The sequence below is a fragment of the Gallus gallus genome, chromosome 1 (genome assembly GCF_016699485.2).
Source record: "Gallus gallus isolate bGalGal1 chromosome 1, bGalGal1.mat.broiler.GRCg7b, whole genome shotgun sequence".
Lineage (NCBI taxonomy): Eukaryota > Metazoa > Chordata > Aves > Galliformes > Phasianidae > Gallus > Gallus gallus.
In genome coordinates, this window is record NC_052532.1 from 56,036,697 (window position 1) to 56,046,068 (window position 9,372).

General features: G+C 46.0%; 1 protein-coding gene across 2 annotated transcripts in view; it reads right to left on the minus strand.

Annotated features, from left to right (window-relative positions):
• Positions 1–8,754, minus strand: part of TBXAS1 (thromboxane A synthase 1) — a 250,185-nt gene extending 241,431 nt beyond the window's left edge. Inside the window, exon 1 of one of the 2 annotated variants that reach the window (XM_040658534.1) lies at positions 8,579–8,754. The gene's annotated coding sequence lies outside the window, so the exon portion shown is untranslated. Of the gene's footprint in view, positions 1–8,329 lie in introns of both variants that reach the window. The other variant, XM_040658556.2, reaches the window with a different exon arrangement.
• Between the last annotated feature and the right edge of the window lie 618 nt (positions 8,755–9,372).

Sequence of the window (9,372 nt, forward strand, 5' to 3'; positions counted from 1 at the left end):
GCAGAAGGATTTACAGCTGCCTTCTATGACTCCATTATTACTATCCATGTGTAAGGAGATTGGCCAAGCAGATTAATCAGGTGGTCTTAATCCCCTGCACAATAAGCTATGACAAACTGCTCCAAAGACAGACCACTGAGGCATCAGAGCCCAGATCAAAAGATCCTGCTCTGCATTCCAAACAGACAGGAGCACGGAAAGGACACCGTGGATTCGTGGAATATTCTTGAAGCACCTTGAATAAAATCACTCCAATGAACTGGATCTCCAAAAGGCGTACACTGCAACCATGAAACCACATTGAGGAAGCTGCTTTCATGACACTTCCTACTGAGAAACGAAGATATATTTTTATACTTAAATTGTTTCCCTAAGTTGGAACCTGGCCGTATTAGCATAACTGCTTCTCAGAAGAGGGGCACCTAGCCTATAATTCCAGGAAGGCTGAAATACCATGCAAACTTGCACTTCACCTACAGAATTAATCTTAGATGACTAAAAGTTTTGGTACTTCAAACTCAGTCAATATCACAGGGGCTAAAAAACCTCATTATGCTAACTAAATGTAGTGCCACTGTACTAAGTCCCCTCTAAAGCAACAAGCTGTGAGATATCCTACTTATTTCAAAGAACTCCACTTAGAAATAGCACAGATTTTGTGGTCAAAAGGAACATCAGTTTCGTCCTCTTGCTGTGAGAGCTCAGAATGAGTTTCTAAAATAAAGTTACCTTTGCTAATAGTGACATTAAGGTCTTGCAGCCCCAGTGAAATTCCAGAGAAAGCAGAAATTAATGCAACATCTGCTGCCCAAGGCCAGGCATTTCTAAGCAAATTGGCATTATTAAATAATCAGTAACTTGTTTATATTTCTATAGCTTGCTTTAGAAACATTGATTGATTCAAGCAACCCTATAATTTCATTGTGCTATAAAGTTGACTGGAGATAAGTAAGGATTTATGTTCACGAATCAATAGTTCCACGTTGATAGCAAAAGCCAAAGAACCCTGCCTAGACAAGCCTTGTAGTAGCACAAAGCCATATTAATGTTTACCTTTGTAACAATATCGCGATAAGAAATAGTAAGTTATAATTCATTGTATGAAGTTCAATTTTTAAATGCCAAGAAAAAACATCTAACCGTCTCTGACTGAAAATCTACTTTAAATGGCAAACTCGAGGCTTGAATTCTCCAAGCTGCATCTGAGTGCTGAGCCACAGATCAAAAGAGCTGCAAAAAACTTTACAGAAGCACCATGTTCTATAATTTAATTAACTAAGTTGTTCTTATCAACTTCTCTTTCACTTACTAGCCCACAGAATCAACACCATCACATACAAAGATCGGTCCTTTTCTGTGCTTTGCAAATGGAAAGATACAAAACGCAGGTTTTCCGCAATTAACAGAAAAATTTTGAGAGCTCAACATGCTCTGTAGTTTCTACATTCCTTACCTTACCTCTCCGGTTTGCAGTTCAATAATTTTATTATGGAATCCTTTCAGTAGGATGCAGAGAGATTTCTTCAGAGAAAAATTGCACGCAGCCTCCTTAAAAAGAGGCAGCAGCTTCAGAAACAATGAGCCTCAACATTGCACACCTCTGAGCAATGGCTCCTGAACTTCCAGCTAGACAAATCCTGACCATTGAGTCCTTTGGGTCACCTAAATGGAAGAAAATAGATTAAAGACACAAACAGGAGGGACAAGGGGAAGAACAGCAGCCAAGAAGAGGTAGGGCTGAGTGCACTGTCCTAGAGTTGCTGTGAGTGGATAGGATGGACTGAACTCCCAGGTTTGAACTTCATTTGGGTTCCTGGGAAGATGGTGTAGATGGGAGGTCTTTGGTGAAGCCACTCACAACAATAAAGACCTATTAGTGCCCTCAGGCAACAGACAGATTGGGTACTAAGGCCTGGAATGGGTGAAAAGATAACAACAGGCGCGAAGGAACAGGGTATGTGAAAGAGAAAATTTACTGAAACAGTGCATTTATCAATACCTTCTCAAAACTCAAAATAACAAAAAAGAGAAGGCATCAAAGGTCTCAGAAATTGTAAAATTCAGATGAGGTAATGAAACATTCTTCTGGCTAGGTCCCCCACTGTCAATTTTTTTCAAATAGCATGTGGTTCCAGAAGAAGCTCCACAGATATCACAGGATCATAGACCAAGAGAATCATAGGTCCTGGAAGGGACCAATAAAGATCATCGAGTCCAACCTCCTACAAAAGTATGTTTCCCAAGATAGGTACCACAGAAAAGAGTGTAGATGGGTTTTGAATACCTCCAGGGATAGAGACTCAACAACCACTTAGGACAGCCTATTTCAGTGCTCTGTTCACATGAATGAATGAACTGAGAATGCTCCCATGGATTATGATAGCCTTCAAGCTGACTAGGAATGGTAGAATCAGGTCCCAGCTAGGAACTGCAGATGGTATCAGCTCTGCCTGTATGCCTTACCTCTAGCTGTTGAACATCAGAGTGACTGGATGCAATTGACATCCTGTGATGAATAAGAAAGCAAAATGAAAGAGGAAAAGAATGCACGATGAATTAGACAACACAAACATAAAGAACAGGATGGGCATTACAACTTGAGCATTACCACCATCTAGCCTCAATACAGAAGGGAAGGTAAAACAGCAAGTAGAAAGCAAAAAGAAGGGTCAATATCAAGCAAGTCAGACCAATACTATTTCCATCATGATTTTCAAACTTCAAGAAGCCCAGAAGCTACTAGTTGATATCCACATGTTGAAAGGAGATAGAGCTGCAAATAGACTCAACGTGGCAGTTCAAAGTAATCACTGAGGGTGACTCCAGCTCTTCAGCAGTTCCCTACCAGCATCCACACAGCCTCACTTTTAAGCTGCAGTACAGCCCATCATGGGACAGGGGACGTTCTCCTGGAGAAGATCGAGTGCAGGGTTTGGTGATTCTGCTCAAGCTCCTGTTTGAGACAGGCAGGGAGGCTGATGCCCTATTGACTCTCTTACCTTTGGAAATATCTACCATGTTCCCCAGTGTAAATATTTCAAAATACCAATAATTGCAGGGTGAACAATCATGTCAGACACTCTCAGATGGCTGTAAGAACACAAAATGTAGGGTGCGCTGAAACACAGAGAGCCAGAGCGAGAAGACCTGAGCATCTCTACACTGTGGGCCAAACAATGAGGCAATATAAAGTACATTGAAAGCCTTATCTGAACGCACATCCCATCCAGGGGATATTCTCTATCAAAATTCACGCATCATATGATGAAAAATTCTTGGCAGATTGTGCCCAGTATTCCCAAAGGCCTTCCTACCCACTTGAAAGAGCACAAATAACTAACATGCAAACTGCATCCTCTTAAATGCTACGGAAGGGTGTATGAAACACACCTATGGCTTTGCTCTGGTTCAGCCTTTTGTAGCCTCCCATTCATCGTTTTTTTTTCCCTGCAGACCTTTCTGCTGACCCCTCATGCACTAATTTGCAAATCAGAATTCCCTTCAGCTCCCTCCCACCCATTCTCAGCAGATATGTTACAACATACACAAGCATGCATAACTGGTGAGGGGGCAAAAACAGAAGAAGTGAATAACAAACTTGCACAATAACAGAACCAACATTTCCACATCTGAGCTCTTACTGCAAATCTTGGCTTACTTGATTTTTTTCTTTTTTGCTAAAGCACTACTTCTTCATTTGTACAATTGTGACAAATACAGGTTTTACTGGGGGCAAAGAGGGTCAAGACCTCACAGCAAGAAAAACGATGTTCCAAAGCTATGAAACTCAAAAGGATCAGGGCCAAAATCCTAATTAAGCTATTTTAATTGCTTGATTAAAAAAAAATGCATGTTTTTCCTGCAGTCTCATGAATCTGAGAGTAAATTTGTGATTTCTGAATGCTTGAGGTTAGCAGTACTTCCAAAAGGGCATGAACCCAATAAGCTGACCTGTTAGCCACAGGAAGAGAGGTTAAGTGGAAGACTAAGTAAGGTGGCATGTGAGCTGAAACAGCAAGAACTTAGGCTCCACAAAATTTCAGCCCTGCTGATGCTCACATTAACTTGCTCTCTCAGACTGATACATAGATGAGATCCAAGCCTACCACTCACAGTGAGTGCAACCTCCTACCTCCTTCCTATCTTCTGCTGCCAACTGGCAGATGAGCCCAACTCAAAACTGTGGCTGGGTTAATGAAGAAAGGAAATAGGTAACCTTCTCAGTTTCACTGGAAAAAAAAAAAAAATTCCACGGAAAACAACTTCAAGCCATCATACTTTGTCTTGTTACTGGCTGCTGATCAAAGCTAGGGTTCAACTTGGAAAACCATGGCCCTGTGACAATCTGAGAGGAGTGCTTTGTACTCACCACAAAACCTAACAAAGTCTTCAAGCTCCAAGGGTCTTGGGTGTTGTTGTTTTTTTAAACAACTCTTAGAAGTTTCTTTCTACCCTGAACATGCTGCTGCTTTCCTTACCTTCAGCCAATTATGTACAAGAAGCTCAAGCAAGGGATTGCAGTGATAAATCTGCTCTAGTTTGAGCACAGCCAGCAGCCCTGGCAACTACCCACAGTTAACTTCAGCTCTTCTCCCTCATTATCTGAAGTGTTATTTCTAACCCAGACCACCACCACTCACCAGCACTGCCACCTTAACCTGCTCTCACAGTTACATTCACAAAGCAACCCAAGTGGCACGGTGGGAGCCAGTAGGTACCAGCCAAAATTTAAGCTGGGTGCCAGCTCAGAGAGGCAGATCTGTTTGGTACACACCAACAGCTACAGCCCCGTCCCAGGTATGCTGGAATTTCTGTATGTGAACACTATAGAGATACACGCTTTTTCCTAGAGTAGAAATCCCACAGAGATCCACCAATGTATCAGGTATTGCCTCAAAAGCCCTGGCTCTGCCTGTGGTAGCTCAGGCTACAACAGCAACCACCCAACAGAGCTGGACTAATTGAGACAGCCCGGGGGTGAAGGGATGTTATGATGAACTCTAATTTCTTTCCCTTACGCTGGTAAGCAAAGTGACACATGAATGCAAGATGCCAGATGGAGTAAGCTGGCTGGAAATGGAGAAATGCCTAGGGTTTCAGGAGGGACCTAGATTTATGCAAGACTGGAAGCCAAGGGCAGAAATGGCAGAGACAGACAGGACTAAGACCTCCCCATGCATTTGGTGAGGTATAAAATCTATTGCTCATCTCTGCCCTGGTTTTGCAGTATCATAGAATCGTTTGAGTTGGAAGAGAATCTTAAGTCCAACTCCCCTGCAATGAACAGGGATACTCACGGCTAGATCACGGTGCTCAGAGACCCATTCAGCCTGACCTTGCTCAGATGTCTGCAAGGACAGGACATCCACCACCTCTCTGTGCAATCTGTTCCAGTGCCTCACAGCACTTATTGTAAAAAACTTCTTATGTCCAACCTAAATCTCTCATCTTTTAGTTTGAAGCCACTTCCCCTTGTCCTATCACAAGAGACCCCATGAAAGAGTTTGTACCTTTGCTTCACACAGTCCCCCTTCAGACACTGAAAGGCCGCTCTCAGGTGTCCCTGGAGCCTTCTCTTCTCCAAGCTGAACAGCCCCAGCTCTCTCAGCCTGTCCTTATAGAGAGATGTTCCAACTCTTGGACTACTTTTGTGGCCTTCCTCCAGACACACTCCAACAGATCCATGTCTCTCCTGTACTAAGGACTCCACATCTGGACATAGCTATGTCATCACTGAAGGCAGCCAGGCAGGACCTGCCCTTGTTTTCCACTGGCCAAGTCTGCAAAGCAGCTCAGCAAACCCACAGAGGCAGATAATCCAGGGGCGTTGCACACACACATGGGGCTTTCCCACGGGTTGCCACCAGGAACGATGCCGCTGTGAGCCTGGTGCAGGCAGAGGCACTCTGTCCTCGTCTCTGAGTGGAGAACTCCAACTCCAAGGGTAAAATACTGTTCTTCTCTTAGTATACGTAACTCCAATTAACCTTATTGGAGCATTGTGGGTACACTGAGAAGATTACACTCCTTAATGTGCAGTTACAGCTGTATTGTAAATGCAACATTACATGTTTTCTATTATGGTTCAAGACCGCTATGCTCTTCAAGACTGTTATAAACCTCAGAAAACAGGGGTTTATAATGGAAACACTGAAACACTCACTCTAAAAGCCCCGGCAGAGAGGAAATATAGCTATAAATTCAGCTTCTGTTTTCTAGCATATACATTGACAAGGTAAGAATAATATGTATTGCTACAGTTAGAACAGACAGATGGACGCATTGCTCAGGGTAACCTTTGTTGCGAAAGTGGAGTGGAGTGGAAAACGCTCTAAGTGAAAAGAGCAACCTTTTGTCTCGTCTTTAACAGAGTTACTACAATTGCAGTAATGACATAAAAACAGCAACAGAAATTTAGTAGCCTGTGCACTAAGGCTGATTTCTGCACGCAGTAAGGCCGGATTCTGAATGCACACCCTTCTTAAAAAGGGTTGGTGACATTTTGGCAACCAGTGAGAAGGAAAAGGTACCTCTCCCCCACACCCCCTTCAGCCTCCTCGTTTTGAAAAGCACTGTCAGTTTGGATACCGTTCAAATGACATGGCAGATCAACTCACCATTGCTATTGCGTATCTAGCAATTACTGAACTTGATAATGTAAAAAGACACTGATCTGCTTGGCAAGAGAAAGATGGGCAGGTAACAGCGCTATTGCCGGGGCTGTGATATTTGGGAATTTCTTCAGATATTAACAGCAACCGCAGCAGTGGGTCAGTGCGACACCCTTAGCCACCTCGTGCTGTTTGACTTCTGATGTGTACCACGAATGGAAAACAAAACCACTTTTAGGGAGGTACGCTGACGTCAGGTGCAACAGGGAAATCCGTGCCCATGTTAGATGCTGCAGGTGGAGCAGGGGTGTACCCGACATCAGCATGCAGGGAAATGCCCCAAACACGGACAAGTTGTCAGCAAATATAGTTCCTGTTGTTTTGTTTTTTACTAGTGCTGCTCGTGCATGGGAAAAAAGTACTTGAATACGTAGGGGGTACTTTCAGATTCAGTGCCGCTCTCCCAGAAGATTATTTTCTATTATATATGCATTAGAAGTGTCTGACACTGTGATCACTGAGAACGTAGGATGCACCAGAAGCCCGAGAGGAGCAGCCCGTGTGTCCTCCCCCTCACAGCAGCGTGAGTTTGGAGCTTCTTACCAACCCTGCTGCTGTCAGTGCAGCACCCCCACCTGAGATGCACCCCCCCTCCTGGTGGGTATGCATTCAGGAGCACTATCCTTAGCGTTCTTACGTTCATTTCCTTCATGGAGGACATGTGCTTTTCAGCTCTGTGCCGCCTTCTAGCATCAGTGCCCACGGTGTGCAAGCCCAGCCCACAGCTGTACCTCCATGCTGACCTCGGAGCAGGAAGGGAACAGTCTTGCTGTCCGGACCTGTTCTGCACTTGGCAGCCTCTGCAGCGATTAACGGCAAAGCTGCTTTATTACCATTAAAAGGGCAACGCAGCTCTTGGCACAACTAGGAGCTGCCTCTCGCATCATGAGCCCTTCCCTAACACTAACTCCTGTCTTTGCTTCCACGTCCTTTCATTTAAATAGGGTCTGGCACCAGCAGCCTTAGCTAAAAAAAATCCACATTGTTCCTGCAGTATATGCAGTCTTCAGCATCACCGGTAAACTATTTGTAGAAAGGAATACAGCTGTGTCATTCAGCCCGGCACCCATGCATGTGACATGCATTCAGCTCCAGGAGGCCGACAGAGCATCCCTGTGCCAAGGATTTCCCAAAGCTCTCTGTGAATGTTGCTCTCAGGCATAAGCACCAGCAGCAAGGCAGGAGGAGCTCCCAGGGCAGCCACTTGTCCAAGCATCACCAGGAGCCATGAACACACAGAGCTGCTTCTCCTCCTTGCGCTCTCCCGATGGCAGCATGCAGCCAAAGCGTTTTCAACGTTTCCAATGCTGGCCGTGGGGATCGGTGCAGCCTGGGAATTGCTGCTGCCACTGTGCAGCAGCAGCAGCAGAGACATCGGGACAAGGAAGTGTATGCAGGAAAAGGCTGCTGCAGATGCTTACACTAAATTTATGTTTGGCTATTTCTTTCTCCTGAGACCAGGAAAGTCGAGTTAAAATGAGGAAGGGGAAAAAAAAATTAAGAAAACAAAAAGGAATTCTAAAAGCAAGCTTAAATTGAGCAAGAAGTTGGGCATCTTAAGACCCTTATTCACTAGAGAAAGATCTCCGGTCCCTACAGAGAGTGGGGTTTCCTCCCCGCCTCCTTCCAAGGCCGAATGAATATTTATTCCCACTAACCTTCTCCCAGCACAGCCAAGCAGCCGCTCTTCTGACCGCAGCTGCAGGGAGAATGGCATCCCTGTGCCACTGCTGCCACGTGCTCGCGCTGCAAACGCTGCCACGAGCCAACCGCAAGCAAGATGGGCAGCACGGGAGCAAAAGGGCAACGTCTGCCGGCCCGCAGCACGATGCCAGGACGGCTGGTAGGGCAGGGGGATCTGCAGCCCCCCTCCTCCAACTCCACAGCAAACGCCGGGAGATTCTTACCTGCATTTCCCCCATGCTTCTCCCACCGGTTCCCGGTTGGGCTGCCAGCAGGCAGCTGCACTGCAACACCCCGCAGGGAGCGGTGCACAATGCGGTCGCCCTGCCTCCCACGGCACACACAGGTGCCTGGGGAGCTGCCCTCGGCGCCGCAGCCGGGCAGGGCCCCGCGGGACTACAGCTCCCAGAAGACATTGCGCCTCCTCTCCCTTACGGCCCCACGCCGCCCCTCGCCGCGCACTGTGGGGGTTGTAGTGCCCCGTCCTCCGCTCCCGTGCTCCGTGCCCTTACCGTGAAAGGGCTTCGCACGGCTGCGTAGTGGAAGGAAACGGGCACCCTGACATCTACTGAACACATATTTTAAAATATATCTGTACGCACATACACAAAAGCGAGACCCAGCACGTATTCTTGCCTACAGTAAGGGGAAAATGGGAAGTTTGGGTACTTGCAATGCCCTTTTTGGTTCTGGAGGGGGCTGTTTTGCTGGGAAGGGAAGGGAAGGGAAGGGAAGGGAAGGGAAGGGAAGGGAAGGGAAGGGAAGGGAAGGGAAGGGAAGGGAAGGGAAGGGAAGGGAAGGGAAGGGAAGGGAAGGGAAGGGAAGGGAAGGGAAGGGAAGGGGCGGAGGTGGGGTTATGAAAAAAGGATGACAAGCAGCTATTGCCAAATAACTTCATAAAATCAGATCGGAGAGACTCTAATGTTCCCATGCACTAATTTGTTAATGACTGGCCTCAAGCCTTAAAACGTGCCCGTACTTAACTGTATCCTCCACTGAAGTGAATGCAATTGAATCT